Source organism: Canis lupus, chromosome 10, assembly GCF_048164855.1.
Source record: "Canis lupus baileyi chromosome 10, mCanLup2.hap1, whole genome shotgun sequence".
NCBI lineage: Eukaryota > Metazoa > Chordata > Mammalia > Carnivora > Canidae > Canis > Canis lupus.
Window position 1 is genome coordinate 42733057 of NC_132847.1, and position 15785 is coordinate 42748841.

Below are 15785 nucleotides of genomic sequence, written 5' to 3' on the forward strand. Positions count from 1 at the left end.
TATATAAGTACAATCACCTGGAGAAGAAATCAAGCCCAATATGAGAAGATAGATTTGTACGTTTATGCCCACACACAAAAGTAAGCTAATAGGTGGCTATTTTCTTATGTCTTTTATAAATCCACGTGAATTAACTACTGCAGTGTGTCATTTAAGGGACAGGATATGGTCTGCACACATTTAAGTTTCATGACAGTAAATACTATTCCTGTCTCGTTAATTGGGAGTTGACATCACCCTCCACAAGCCTGTGGTTGAGTCTTGCAGGGAGTCTGCTACTGAGTTTTCTGAGCCTTAAGAAAATCATGTGGGCTTTTACCAAATCTGCAATCAGGAGCTGTGAAGGAAAAAAAAATGCAAATTTGGATGCACGTGCAGACATGAAATAATGCAGTAAAATACTCTAAAGTTGAAGACTTACTACCAAAGTAAGTTTACTCTGTTGTAAAATTTGGGTCATAATATTTTTTCTTTCAGAGTGTACTTTTCTTTATTCCCTGAGGTTCTTATCACTCTTTTGCTCTCAAAATTTGAGCAAGGTAGTGAAAAATTGGCTTAAAAACATTGGGCAAATGTAACAAAATACATAAATTATATTCTATTTTTTTCAATCATTAGATGATACTTTCCAAAAACAATTCCAATGTTCACTTTGATTTTCAAGGGAGCAAAACTTCTGGAAGCTTCAAGAATCACCATTTTGCTTTATTTACTATGCTCATGCCCTCAATCAGTTTCTTGCTGTGAATATCTGGTGCAGTCCTTTGAAATCATGTGTAAGAAGTTTTGAAAGCAGAAAAGAACAAGGCCCTGGAGCAAATCAGACTGTGTAACTGTGACCACAGGGAAGTGATTAAAACACTAAGCCTCAGGGATCCCTGGGTGGCTCAGCAGTTTGGCGCCTGCCATCAGCCCAGGGCGTGATCCTGGAGACCTGGGATTGAGTCCCACATCGGGCACCCTGCATAGAGCCTGCTTCTGCCCCTGCCTGTGTCTCTGCCTCTCTCTCTCTCTGTTCTGTGTGTGTGTGTGTGTGTCTCATGAATAAATAAATAAAATCTTAAAAACAAAACAAAACACTAAGCCTCAATTCCTGTAATGGATAATAACATCTGATAGGGTTGTCATAAGGCTCAAATTAGTTAACATGTACAAAGCACCTATGTGAAAAGTATGGATTTAACAGGAACAATTATTACTGTCAGCATTTTTAGTAAATACAGAAATAAAACCTCAGTGGATGTGGCCATACTTTGGAAGAAATACAGTTTTGAGATTAGCTCAGGTTGACAAAAGATATTTTATGCTATCATACAATAAGGCCTAGCTTCTAAGAACAAATGAATACACATTATTCCATATTTCCCATTTTTCCCCTCATTTTCATGACCCATGAAGGGCTTCATACATGTCACAAACATCATCTGTCTACATTTCGTTTGCTAGTTCATGATTCCAAACACAAAAGTCTATTGAATACTAATCATCTGTTGAAGTATTTGGATTTGACAATCTCAAAATGCAAAATCTAAAAGGAAATCAACCGATGATTCTATAAGACTCAAGAGAATGTTTCCTTTAAAACTCTATTCTTCCCTAATCAGAGTATAGACATTGATTGTGTTAGCCTGCTCAGCATGCCTTCCCTGTGTCCTTCTACAAATAGACTGCCAACCTCACTGATTGGAGGTCTGGGCTCTTACAAAAATGGTCAGTTAGACACATTTCCCAGAATTTCTCAAAGGTTTTAAAAATTAGGATGAGACCATTTAAGCTGAAATTGAGAGATAGGCTCACATTCTTTGAGGCCAGTGATTCTTGGAGTGAGATTCTGGACCAGCAGCACTCTCTGGAAACTTCTTAAAAATGCAGATTCTTGGGGATCCCTGGGTGGCTCAGCGGTTTAGCACCTGCCTTTGGCCCAGGGCATGATCCTGGAGTCCCGGGATTGAGACCCATGTCGGGTTCCCTGCGTGGAGCCTGCTTCTCCCTCTGCCTGTGTCTCTGCCTCTCTCTCTCTCTCTCTCTCTTTCTTTCATGAATAAATAAACATTTTTTAAAAATGCAGATTCTTGGACATCACTCCAAACCTACTGAATCAGAAACCGTGGAGATGGGGTCCAGAAGTCTGTTTTAACAAGCCTTCCAGATGATGCACTCTTGGCTTCAAAAGAACACTTGTAGAGAGTAACTCTGATAGATAGGTCTTCATGGTATGTAATAGGAGGAAAATAATGGAACATGTGGTATATTCACAAATACGTAAATACACTGTAACAGAATCCTAGACTACTTGCCTAAATACATGATTTACTAAGCTAAGATGAAAATGACTTGAAAGTGTGTATTTTAAGGACTTATAGATGTAAATTTTAAGTGAAGATTATTTATGTCTGAAATCACCATCTACGCAACCCTCCCTTGATATCTGAATTTGTTAGATTTAGATTTTGCCTATCTTTATAACTGCTGTGCACAGTCCAGCAAAACTAATCTCTACAGTAAGTCTGAATCCAAATTGTCATGTAAGTGTCCTTCTGCATTGTGACTTTTAATCAGAAAGTTATAAAACCCTTTTTTTTTTTTAACAATAGTGCTATGTGTTAGATGTACCAAGAAATGTTGTGACCTGTTGATATTCTGTTTGTTCCTGAGGCCTCAAGCTCAAAAACGTTCAAGTGGTTAACAAATGAATGAAGCATGCCACGTGTCAGACCATAGGGGATGGTGAGGACTGTAACAAACTGTAGTATGTGCATACCTTGACTTCAAAGATAGAAATTCAAAAATTGTGAAAACACTACGCAGGCTAAATAAAATATGTCAGTTATTGGGTTCAAATTATGAGTCTTATTTTATGAACTTTGGTTTATTCCTACGACACTCCTATAGTTTCACACTTGTGGACTTGTAGGGTAGAGTGAACCCAGACCAATCCTGGAAGTAGCAAAGGACCACTTTGTGGCAAACAGGTGTGTTTTTCATTTAACTTCCTCTACCCAGGTCAACTCTATCTAAGAAGAACGCTCAATGTCTAGTGGGAAATCTTTTTTTACAAACACTTTTATTGAGATAAAATTCACATACTGTATACTATAGGCTGGATTGTATTCCCTCAAAATACACATTTTGAAGTTGGAGTTTCTAATATCTCAAAATGTGACTGTATTTGGAGATAGGGTCTTTATCAAGGTAATAAGTTAAAATGAGGTCATTAAAGTGGGCCCTAATTCAATGACTAGTGTCCATACAAGAGGAGGATATGTGGACACAGACACATACATAAAGAGTATGTGAGAACACGGGGAAAAGACAGTCATCAGTGAGTCGAAGAGAGACATCTGGAATAGATCCTTCCTTCATTAGCGCCTTCATCCCAGAGTTCTAGACTTCAGAACTGTAAGAAAATACATTTCTGTTGTTGAATCCACCTAATCTGTGATACTTTGCTACAGTAACCTTAGCAAGATAGTATACCATACAATTCATCCATTTAAAATGTCCAATTCAATGGATTTTAGTGTATTCCCAAATATACTAAATCTTCAACCATTACTGCAGCAACTTTAAAATGTTTTCATTACCCCAAAAAGACACCCTGTATCCTTTAGCTATCAACACCTTATCACCTGGTCCCCCTACTATTAATATACTCTCTGAAGATTTACCTATTCTGGACATTACATATAAATGGAATCACATGGGTGGTGTTTTGTGACTGGCTTTTTTCATTTAGCAGGTTTCTAAGATTCATCACTGAAGCATGTATCAGTAATACATCGTTTTTGTGGTCAAATGATATTCTATTATATGAATATATGTGGACTTACATGAATGTACCAATATAAACATTGTTTATCCATTTATCACATGATGGCCATTTCGGTCATCTCCCACCTTTTGGCTATTATGAGTAATGCAACTATAAACATTCATGTAGAAAATGTCCTTTTTATTTATTTATTTGAGAGAGAGAGAGAACGAGCAGGGGGAAGGACAGAGGGAGAAGCAGACTCCCCACTGAGCAGGGAGCCCAAATGGGGGCTCCATCCCAGGACTCTGGGATCATGACCTGAGCCGAAGGCAAACACTTAACCAACTGAGCCACCCAGGAGCCCTGAAAATTTCTTTATGAAAGGAAAAACTGGGGATCCCTGGGTGGCTCAGCGGTTTGGCGCCTGCCTTTGGCCCAGGGCGCGATCCTGGAGTCCCGGGATCCAGTCCCACGTCGGGTTCTCGGCATGGAGCCTGCTTCTCCCTCTGCCTGTGTCTTTGCCTCTCTCTCTCTCTCTCTCTCTCTCTCTGTCTATCACAAGTAAATAAATAAATAAATAACTCTTTAAAAAAATAAAGGAAAAACTTTGTGTTTTACTAAGGCTAAAACCTATTCTAAATGGATAGTCACAAAAACTTCTATTTTCTTGAGCCGATTTCTGGCAAATTTCCACCTTTCTTATTTTCTCTCTGGTCCTCTCATCATTCTTATTTTAAATACACTATTATCATCTGCTCTTACTGCTGACTCACCATCTATTTGTTCAACAACTGCATGGCACTAAGTTTACTGAAGAATATACGAGGACCCTCAGGGGACAATGAAAGTGTCACTGTAAATGAAGCAGCAAATCCTTTATGAAGCTCAGGCTGGGAAAAGACCTGTGGGTGGGTGCGTGGGTGGGTGTGGATGTGAAGGGCTGTATTTGTGTTCAGAAGCATTAAAGGTCTCTCCAGGTGTGGAAAGGCTGGCCAAATCATGTTAGACTTAAATGCAGTGGTTGAAGCCCTGCCAAAAAAGGAGAGGCGTTCGACTTAGATGCAGTACACCTGGCCCATTAGCTCATCAAGCTGTTCTTCACTGTTCACATAAAGATGTGATTTACCAAAAAGAAAAAAAAGAGAGAAAAATATGTGACTTATCAGAATTCTTTTTAACCATTAGTTATAATATGAGCCAATAAACTATGGGAAAACCACAGGAATCTGGATTGTTGCTAAATTATATCATGGAGCACCTAAAAGAAGAAATTTTTTTTTTTAAAGATTTTATTTATGAGAGACACAGAGAGGAAGAGAGAGGCAGAGACACCGGCAGAGGGAGAAGCAGGCTCCATGCAGGGAGCCTGACGTGGGACTCGACCCCGGGTCTCCAGGATCAGGCCCTGGGCTGAAGGCAGGTGTGCAACCACTGAGCCACCCAGGGATCCCTAAAAGAAGAAATTTTTAAGTACACTGATGGCGCAGGTCGCCAATTGCCTGTTTTGACTAAGGGTTTCTTTCCACCACCACCCTGCATCTTGTTTTGGCATGGAAATACTGTTTTTAAAATAAGGACATTTTCATAGTAATAATGTACAGTAGGAGTGTACATTGTATCTCTATGGCAGGCTTGGAAGAATAATGGTCTCACAATGTTGACTCAGTAGCTATATGATGAGCAGAGCACTTACTATGTGCCAGACATCATGCCACACGCTGGATGTGCTATTGTGAAATAAGATGAACATGGTCCTTGCCTTCCACTGTTCCAGATAAGATTATTCATTGATTTGTGGATTAGTGAATTGTTCCTGACACATCTACTGGAAATTTCAGTCCTGTAGAATCTGGTTAGATAATTAATACCCCTCTTATGCCTTTGAATATTCTTAGATTATTTTTTTATAATAAATTTATTTTTTATTGGTGTTCAATTTGCCAACTTACAGAATAACACCCAGATTATTTTAAAAATATTCTTAGATTCTTAAATATCAATCTAAAAACTGTGTATTTGTATGTGCCAGACACTATGCTAGGAAAAACAAGTTCAAGAATAATTAAAATAATAAGATTCTTGCCTTCAAAAAACTAATAGTCTAGGATGTGCATGTACCTGTGCAGTACCACATACCATAGGATGTGCATACACCATACACCTGATGGAAGACTCTAGAATTGGGAACACAGAAGTCATGCAATCTCTCAAAGAATATGGCTGGTGGTTGTAGAGGGAAAAGGTTGGGGAGTTTTCACAGAGAAAGTAAGGTTTGAACCCAGATCTTAAGGCTTAAAAGGATTAGGGCAGACATGGAAGGAAGTTAAAGGAATTTTGGAGGGAGGGAACAGCTGGAGGAATGGCAAGTCGGCAGACATTCTATTATTTCCTCAGTCACATCTCAAAGAGAAAAGGCTCAGACCCAAAGACTGTTCTGGTTAAACATTTCAGTGGAAAGTTAAGACCAGTCTGTCATTTCTTATTTGAACACCTGGAAAGTCTCTAAGCACATCAAAGCATGCACAACTTTCTGGGGCTTACTGAATAATCAACTTCAATTTCTATAAAAGCAGAAGACAGGTTTAATAGGCAAATGATGTTGATTGATAGGATCCTGCCATGTCAACACTAAGTAGAGACTAAAGTTTAAGAAGTAAAGTATGTCCTTTAGCAAAACTGACACTGGATACTGTGATGACTTTGACTTGGTTTACCTGGTAATACTCTTACTGTGGATCTATGTAAGTTGGATTAGTGCAAGTCAAGGACAGCCTGTGTTTACATCTGATGGAAGCATCACAGCAGACTAATAAGCTCTGAAATCAGATTGCCTTGGTTCTAAACCCCAGTCATTCTCGTTAGGTTAATCCATTCGGATCAAGCAAATTCACTTGGTCTCCATAACTTTATGTGTGAAGCGTAAATAGCAATCGTACCTCCCTTGGGGAGGTTGTGAGGATTAAACAAAAATACTGCATGGAAAGGAGGTGCCTGAGTGGCTGAGTCAGTGAAGTGTCTACCTTTGACTTAGGTCATGATCTCAGGGTCCTGGGATTAAGCCCCACATCAGGCTCCCAGGTCAGCAGGGAGTCTGCTTCTCCCTCTTCTCTGCCCCTCCAATAACTCATGCTCTCTCTCCCTCTCTATCTCAAACAAATAAATAAAATATTTTTAAAAATAGTGCATGTAAAGTATGCAACACAGCAACCATATAACATTGTCATGTATGAGCTGCTAGTCTAGCACAAGGACCAAGAACCTGAATGTCCTGTTCTCACCTAGATCTGAATCCTGCCTCTGCAGGATCATTGGCAATTTATGTAGTTTCTAAACCTTGGTTTCTTCACCTGTAACTAAGAGACAACAACATAGAGTTATTGTGAAGATTAAGTAAGATAATTGTATCTCAATAAAACTGGGGGAGGGAGAAGGACACTGAGCAAAAAAACAAACCACATTTAAGGAAAATATATGTAAAATGAAAACCATAATATTTGGCACACAGTAGGTCCTCAAGAAAAGACAGTTCATTTTGTTATTCTTATTATGGAAATCACACTAAAGAAAAATCTTAATGTTCTCAGCAGTCATATTTTCTAAAATTTTTTAAATTAAAGTAATTTTTAATACAACCCTGGATTTAATAAGAGCCTGTGGTTAACCCTTTTGCACAGTGGAAATCCTTTGATGACTTGATCTGTATTTGTATCAGAAATTTCATGGGCAGTTCCTGCTTGCAGGCAGCATTTACTCCTTTCTCCTTTAATATTTAGATGTTTTAGCTTTCATGTCTATTAATATACATGATTATTTCGGAGAAGTGTTGGGGTTGCTTTCCCTGGGAAGCAAACCATGAAATGTAGTGAGGAGGGTGAGAAAGTGAAAGGAAAACAGGCAGGATTGAGCAGAGGTAGCCTACAGACTTTGCACACTCATGAGGCCGGCCAGGCCAAAGGAGAGCTCCACATCAAGATTTGCTCATCAGCGTCATCGTGAACTTGGTGGAAAAGCTGCCCCTACCTTGTGCTATCCTGAGAAGCACACAACCTTACTTTTCTCCAGCTACTTAGTCATCTTCCAGAGTACTTTGAGAAAGGCAAGCCCTCAGTTTGAAAGCGGAGATGGATTGTAAAGGAGATGCCTGGAGGTCTTCAGCTAGTGGAAATCCTCACAGGCAGCAAGTCCTTTGGTGGAGGCTACCTGGCCAGAGCATGGCAGACTTCAGGAGATAGTCACCGGGGAGATGGACCCCGAATTACACAGTTTGGGTGGCTATAACAGAATGCCATGTTTTTCTCTATACTCGGGCCATTGTGGTTTTTATTTATTGTGCAGACTCCCACCCTTCCTTAGTGATTGGGAGATAGGGGTGCTAGCTTTCCTGATGATTATACTCCAAAGCGACGTCTCCCAGGCCATTGAGAAAGACAGTCCTGAGTGTAAAACTGGTGAGAGGCTCTTACAACATTTTCAAAGGGGAAGAGAAAGAATTAACAATGACAAGATTTCTTATGCAAATACTTTAAGAAAATGGAGGTCAGGGCCTCTAATGCCTATCTCAAGTTCAGTTCCACTGAGGGAAACAAAGCCATTTCGGTCAAAATGTATACTCCTATATGTACTTTCACATAATTTATCTTCACACTATAGGTCTGTTGTCAGTACTCACAATGCATGTTTACACGACGAAATCTCCCCAATATGCATTTTTAAAATGTTTTATAATTACATGAAAGTTGCCCTGTATCACAGTGATGTAACAGCACATTAATGTGCTTTGTACATAATTTCTCATTCCTAACAGAATATAGACAAAAGAGATGTGATATAGGTGTTCAACAAATGTTTGTTTGCTGATTAATTACTGGAAGTTGTTGGATTTCCTGATTCATTTCTTCCTAAACTATCACAAGATATTTATGAATTGATTTTTATGTTTCAAGACCATTTGGAAAGGATTTCAGGATATTTCATTTTCTTTTTCTTTTTTTAAGTTTATTTATTTTTCTTAGTTATCTCTGCACTCAACAAGGGGCTCGACCTCACAACCCTGAGATCAAGAGTCACATGCTCTTCCAACTGAGCCAGACAGGCATCCTCAGGATATGTCTTTATTTTTTTAAAAAGATTTTTTTATTTATTCATGAGAGATACAGAGAGAAAGAGAGGCAGAGACACAGGCAGAGGGAGAAGCAGGCTCCATGCAGGGAGCCCGATGTCGGACTCGATCCAGGGACTCAAGGATCATGCCCTGGGCGGAAGGCAGATGCTCAACCGCTGAGCCACCCAGGGACCCCCTCAGGATATGTATTAAAACCATTTATGTTCCTGTAGAATATCACATAAGAATGACCTTTAAAGACTAATGCCCTGAACCTCTGCAGCCACAAAGAAAATTCAATAATGTTTATATAGGAAGTGTAGCATCCATCTTTGTATCAAGTGGAGGGTCAATTTTTTAACTCAAACTCAGTTTGTAAGTTATTCTCCTTTCTGTAAGGTGCAAATATTATAATTCCTTCCAGTTCTACTATTAAGGAGAATATGGAAGAAACAGATGGAATGAAAGATGCTAATAAGGCAGTGCGTAAGAGCGGCAGAAAGAAGTAGATCCAGGCAAATAGAGAACTTGGCCCAGAGGGATACCCAGAGGCCAGCAGGGTAGGGAAGTATCATCTTTCTATACACTTCATAAAGACCATAAATGAAATAATTCAATGATCCAGACATTTTTGCTATTACTGTTAAATACCAATATACAAAGAAAGGACCATCTTAGTGAAGGTCAGCTGAGGACAGCAAGGGTCATACTGATGAGAATAAACAGGATCTAGATAACAAAGGAAAAGAAATCAGGGGTGCCTGGGTGGCTCAGTCTCTTAAGCATCTGCCTTCAACTCAGGTCATGATCCCAGGATCCTGGGATGGAGCTCTGCACTGGGCTTCCTGCTCAGGGGAGAACCTGCTTCTCCCTCTCCCTCTCCCTCTCCCTCTCCCTCTCCCTCTCCCTCTCCCTCTCCCTCTCCCTCTCCCTCCCCCTCCCCCTCTCCCTCTCCCTCTCCCTCTCCCTGCCTGTTCTCCCCACCCCGACTTGTGAGCATGCACTCTCTCTCTCAAATAAATAAATGAAATCTTTAAAAAAAATCAGAATTAGTTCAAATCAAAGACAATTAGCCAACAAATACTTGGCTTAGTCTCAGAAAGAAAGGATTTGAAATTTTGGCAGAAACCTACACATTGTACTCATAATTTATAATAAGTAATTATAGTTAAGTTAAAGTATTGTAAACTCTCTGTAGTTTCCATTCCAAAGTGTAGTTTCAATTATTTTAACTAATCCCTTATTTTTTTTTTTCAAAAAGTCTAGAGATAAAAGACCCCTCTAGGTATTGAAAATGGGAAACCAGGTCAGGGGAATTCCAGCTGACCACTGCAATTATATTCTGGTGCCCAGTAGGACAGGGAAGATAAACAGAACCCTCTTAGCAGGCCTGATTCCTGTGTGGGTCTGCTCCCATGCCACAGCTTGGAATAAAGAGGCCTACTAGCAACATATTTCCCCTGGACAGCGAGTGCTTCTTCAAAGCATGTTCTCACAAGAAATGTGTGAATAGTGTTTAAGGGTCCTTGGCAGCACGCCTTGCAAACTGCACTCCCAGAGCTTGCCATTGGAGATTAACCATTTATTTTCTAAACAAAGGTCAAGATTAAGTTTGAAGGATTTAGCTAAACCTCCGATACAAGAGGATTCACTTAAGACTGGAGCTTGCCTCCTCCTGCTTAAACTTCACAAAAGATAAAATCCGTGTGAGGTACTGCGGAGCAAGGGTGGCCAATGCACAAAAATGTTATTTATAGTATCACCCTCTAGGACTTGGTGAAAATGAATCAACAGGAGGCATTAAAATGCCTCCATTTTTTTCTTTCTCCTTTCATCTTGTATACTTCCATCCAGAATCATCATATGAGATGATTCCAGAAGAAAAGGGAAAATAGTGATGTGGGTTTATATTTCATCTTGAATATCTGGCTTGATTTGATCATTTCATCAGGGACCACATGTATATTGCAAATACCTGTAAAGGCAGACATAAGTAATCTCTATTCCCTTGCCATTTTAATACAATTTTTACACTGAAGGCACCAGATAATGTTTTTGCCTGCGATTGTATTTTCTTTAAAGGAAAATGATCAGTTGGAAGCAGCAATAGGATTGTTTAATGTGCGTCCATTTGCAACTTGGTTAAGTTTTCACCTCTGACAATCCCATGAATTGTTGGCACCTTGTCAATTAGCCAAACTCTCTACCAGTGTATCTACAGGGAATTGTCAGGCATTTGAATTTAGAAGATGTATGGTGCCATTGAGTCAGGGAAAATACCACAGTGGTTCCAGAATTGGGTAAAATAATCTCTCAAAAGGCAGAAGGAGATATCAGTTTCCTCTACCTTGGTTTTGGTTATACTCCCTCATTTATTTTCCCTTTTGAAAATCCAGATAACATGCAAACTTTGATGTATCCAGGTTTTTAATCCTGCCAAGAAAACATCATTCATATATATATAACACCTTTCATATATATACATATACATATATGTATATGTATATATATGAGTCATATATATATGACTGTCAAGAAGATAGTCCTGCTCCTAATTTCCAGAAAAAAAAAGAAAAGAAAAAAATCAAACCAGAGATCCAGTGAGAAGACCCTAGTACTCTCAGTGCTTATAAATGAAACATTGTTTCCTTCAGTTTGAGTTTTTCCTTTCACAAGGAAAACTCTAAGATATACAGAAAGAGTTCTTTATGGCTGGAAGCTCTTATATCACTAATGGATTTTGACAGTGTGTTACAGCTTGTTTAATCCAATTGAATCTGATTATTCATGTCAGTAACAAGATAAACTAGTTGACAGAAGGAATTTTTTTCAGCCACTGGTTCATATCAAATCTGCAGATGCAGTTGTCTAGAAAAGAAGAGATAGGGGCAGGAGAGAGGCCAGAAAAGTGTAATTATAATCCAGGCTATTCCTGAAATCTGAATTTGACTCTGGAGAAGGTGTTGACTGTGGAGACAATTAATGCTCATTCTAAAAAAAAACAGGCTCAAAACTTTGTAGTGGAGTACACTTCACTTATCAAAACATAGTTTCAACTATGTCCAGCCCATTTACACACACACACGCACACACACACACACACATCTATGCTGCATTTATACAAATTCTCGATGTTTCCTAAATAGAAAAAATTCTCTCTTCTGATCCCAGCCTTTGCACATTGTATCCTTTGCCCAGAATATCCTTTGAACTGAAAAATTTATTCTTCAAAATGCAGCAAAAATACTACCTTCTTAATGAAGTCCCCCAGGATCCCCTCAGTGTCCCATAGCAGTTTGTATATCCTCTGAATTCAATGTCTCTCAACCTTCCTTGTGCCTCAGCACCCCAGGGATCTAGCATGATTCTGGTAGTTATTGTGGCTCAATGGGATTCTATCTGAGAAAGCAGTGGCAGGGTGTAGGGTAGGGGATAATCCCTGTCTCCTGTGGGGTTGAAACTTCCAGAATATGAGTGTCATTTGAAACACCCATAGTTCCTCTACCCTACTCCCACCTCATCAGGAATTCTAGCTTATCCACCTCCTGTTCCATAGCCAATCACCACTCTGGTTATGCCTCTTGTCACAACATGCTATGAATATTTGCTTATGCCTCTTTCTCTGTAGTACATGGTATTATTCATCTTTAAAGTCATTGCACCCCTTCCCTTCAGTACAATCCCTCATATATAGTAGGTGTTCAATAAATATTTGTTCAAGGAACTAGTGAAGAAATGTGTAAATCACTGAATAAAGGAATGGTTTCTGGGACATCATAGGCAGTTGGCATCCTTAATTAGTGAAAAAAAAACAAAAACAAAAGAAGCTCTTCAAAATCGAAAAGAAAGGGTTCTAACTGGTAGCATAAAATCATGCAAAAGTATAAAACTTATTGACAAAGGCAATTACATTTAATAAAGTCAAATTCAAGATACACTATTATTGTAATCGTGGTGTTTAAATCACATATAACTAGTATAAAGGTTAAAAGAAGGAGCAAAAATAACTCTAATAATTTGTTAATGGGTACACAATATAGAAAGATATAAATTGTGAGATCAAAAACATAAAATAACTGGGGAGGAGGAGTGATGTCTTTACCTATCATTACTTTAAATGTAATGGACAAAATTCTCTAATCAAAATTCTCTAATCAAGAGATATGAAAAGAAATACCCCATATAAATGAAGACCAAAGGAGAGCAAAGGAGCTGTACTTATATCCAAAAAGTAAATTTTAAGCCAAAAACTGTAATAAAAGACAAAGAAGGTCATTATATAATGGTAAGAGGGCTAATTCATCAAGAGGAAATAATATTGTAAATATTTATGCACCCAACCTTAAAGCACATAAATATACAAACCAAATATACAAAATTATACAAATATACAAAGCAGATCTGAAGGGAGAAATAGACAGCAATACAATAATAGAAAGGAGCTTCAACACCCCACTATCAACAATGGATAGATCATCTGACAGAAAATCAATAAGGAAACATTGGACTTAGACCAAATGAGTCTAACAAACATCTACAGCACATTCCATCCAACAGCAATAGAATGCACCTTCTTCTCAAGCACACATGGAACATTCTCCAGGATACATCATATATTGGGGCCACAAAATAAGTCTTTACAAATTTAAGAAGATTAAAATCATTTTAAGTATCTTTTCCAACCCTGACGTCTGAAACTAGAAATCAATAACAGGAAGAAACTGGAAAATTAACAAATATGTGAAGATTGAACGACACAATTTTGAATAACCAATGAGTCAAATAAGAAATCAAGAGGGAAATCAAAAAATATCTTGAGACAAATTAAAATGGAAATGCAACACCAAAATTTATAGGATACACAAAAGCAGTTCTAAGTAGCAATAAATGTATACTTTAAGGAAAAAAGAAAGATTTTAAATAGACAACCTAACTTTATGCCTCAAGAAACTAGAAAAAGAAGAACAAACTAAGCTAAAGTTAGTGGAAAGAGAATGTTGTAATAAACACCAGAACAGAAACAAAATAAAGTCTAGAAAAACAATAGAAAGATCAATAAAACTGAGGGCTGGTTTTCTTTTTTTTTTTTTTTTGAGGGCTGGTTTTCTTGAAAACATAAGCAAAACTGATAAATCTCTAACTAGACTAAGAAAAAAAAAGACTCAAAATTCGAAACAAAAGTGGAAACATTACAGCTGATATCACAGAAACACAAAGGATCCTAAGAAATTACAATTAACAGTTATACGTCAACAAAATGGACAACCTAGAAGAAAAGAGTACATTCCTAGAAACATACAACTGACCAAGAATGAATTATGAAGAAATAAATATAGAAAATCTGAACAGACAATTGCTAGTAAGTGATTGACTCAGTGATAAAAAAAAAAAACTTCCCAACAAGACTCCAGGACTGGATGGCTTTCACTAGTGAATCTTACCAGGCATTTGAAGAAAAATTAATACCAATCTATCTCAAACTCTTCCAAAATATTAAACAGGGAACGCTTCCCAACTCACTTAATGGGGCCAGAACTACCCTGATACCAAAGCAAGGACACCACAATAAAAGAAAATTACACACTAATATCTCTGATGAACATAAATGCAAAAATCCTCAAAAAAATATAGGCAAACTGAATTCAAAAGCACATTAAAAGGATCATTTACCATGATGAAGTTGGATTATTTCCCTGGATTACAAAAATGATTCAACATAAGGGACCCTGAGTGGCTCAGTAGGTTAAGCTTCTGTCTCTTGATCTCAACTTGGGTCATGATCTCAGGGTCATGAGTTCAAACCCTGCCTTGGTTTCTATGCTGGGCATGAAACCTACTGATTTAAAAAAAAAAAATGGTGCTCAATTGGTTAAGAGACTCTTGGTTTTGGCTCAGGTCATAATCTCAGGGTCATGGGATGGAGCCCTGCATTCGACTCCACACTCAGCACAGAGTCTGCTAGAGATTCTCTCTCTCCCCCTCCCTCTCCCTCTCCCTCTTCCTTTCCCTCCTTCTCTCTCTCTCTTTCACTCTCAAATAAACAAATAAATCTTAAAAAAAAAAAAAAAAAGACTCAACAGGGACTCCCGGGTAGCTCAGTGGTTGAGCATCTGCCTTCAACTCAGGATGTGATCCCAGGTCCGGGGATCAAGTTCCACATCAGGCTCCCTGAAAGGAGCCTGCTTCTCCCTCTGCCTATGTCTCTACCTCTCTCTGTGTGTCTCTCATGAATAAATAAAATCTTTTTTAAAAAATGATTCATTGTATACATTCAATAAATGTGATGCACCACATTAACAGAATAAAAGATAAAAATCATATAATCATCTCAATACATGCAGAAAAAGCATTTGACAAAAAACATTCTTTCAGGATAAAAACTCTTACCAAACTGGTAAAGAGGAAATGTACCTAAACATAATAAAGGCCATATATGACAAACCCATAGGTCACATCATACTTTATAGTGATAAGTTGAGAGCATTTTCTCTTAGATCAGGAACAAGACAAGGCTGTCCACTACCATCACTTCTATTCAGTATAGTCTTGGAAATCTTAGCGCAATTAAGCAAAATAAATAAATAAATAAATAAATAAATAGCATCTAAATTGAAAAGGAAAAAGTAAAATTGTCTCTATTTGCCCATAAATAATCTTACATATTGAATATCTTAAAGACTCTACTAAAAAACTATCAAAACTAATAAATGAATTCAATAAACTTGCAGGGTACAAAATCAACATAGAGAAATCAATTGCATTTCTAAACACTAACATCAATTATCCAAAAAGACATTAAGGAAACAATTCCATCTACAATAACAACAGAAGGAAAAAAAATATCAGGAATAAATTTAGTCAAAAAGACAATTGTGTATGCTGGAAACTATAAAATATTAATGAAATAATTGAAGAAGACACAGATAAATG